The 945-nt window shown below is 50.8% G+C and overlaps 2 non-coding genes across 2 annotated transcripts; both read right to left on the minus strand.

Moving 5' to 3' along the window:
• Positions 1–41: 41 nt before the first annotated feature.
• On the minus strand, positions 42–160 carry LOC123179176 (5S ribosomal RNA). The gene has a single exon (XR_006490163.1). It is a non-coding gene; the product is annotated as a 5S ribosomal RNA (ribosomal RNA).
• A 297-nt stretch (positions 161–457) lies between these two features.
• On the minus strand, positions 458–576 carry LOC123179175 (5S ribosomal RNA). The gene has a single exon (XR_006490162.1). It is a non-coding gene; the product is annotated as a 5S ribosomal RNA (ribosomal RNA).
• Positions 577–945: the final 369 nt, after the last annotated feature.

The raw sequence follows: 945 nt of genomic DNA on the forward strand, positions 1-945 counted from the left end.
GTGTGTTTTGTTTTGCAAGCGGCGCGAAAAAAATTAAAAAGGGAATGCAACACGAGGACTTCCAAGGAGGTCACCCATCCTAGTACTACTCTCGCCCAAGCACGCTTAACTTCGAAGTTCTGATGGGATCCGGTGCTTTAGTGCTGGTATGATCGCATCCGACATGTTACCCCGGTCTTCGTCCCTTATCCTTGCCCTTCCCAGCTCCACTACAAAGACGATTGTACATTGCTTTGGCCGCTCCCTCTCAACTACGGAGACGAGTTTAACGCGGTTTCCACCCCTCCCTCTCAACCGCACCAGTGCACGCTTGCCGCGCCACAACACCGACGCTGGACCCGTGAATCATGAGCACCCAGCTATGACTTACCGCACTCGTGCAAAATAATAAAACACGGTAAATATATTACTTACACGTGCATTTTGTTTTGCAAGCGGCGCGAAAAAAATTAAAAAGGGAATGCAACACGAGGACTTCCAAAGAGGTCACCCATCCTAGTACTACTCTCGCCCAAGCACGCTTAACTTCGGAGTTCTGATGGGATCCGGTGCTTTAGTGCTGGTATGATCGCATCCGACATGTTACCCCGGTCTTCGTCCCTTATCCTTGCCCCTCCCAGCTCCACTACAAAGATGATTGTACATTGCTTTGGCCGCTCCCTCTCAACTACGGAGACGAGTTTAACGCGGTTTCCACCCCTCCCTCTCAACCGCACCAGTGCACGCTTGCCGCGCCACAACGCCGACGCTGGACCCGTGAATCGTGAGCACCCAGCTATGACTTACCGCACTCGTGCAAAGTAATAAAACACGGTAAATATATTACTTACACGTGCGTTTTGTTTTGCAAGCGGCGCGAAAAAAATTAAAAAGGGAATGCAACACGAGGACTTCCCAGGAGGTCACCCATCCTAGTACTACTCTCGCCCAAGCACGCTTAACTTC

Source organism: Triticum aestivum, unplaced genomic scaffold (genome assembly GCF_018294505.1).
Source record: "Triticum aestivum cultivar Chinese Spring unplaced genomic scaffold, IWGSC CS RefSeq v2.1 scaffold5771, whole genome shotgun sequence".
NCBI classification, from domain to species: Eukaryota; Viridiplantae; Streptophyta; class Magnoliopsida; order Poales; family Poaceae; genus Triticum; species Triticum aestivum.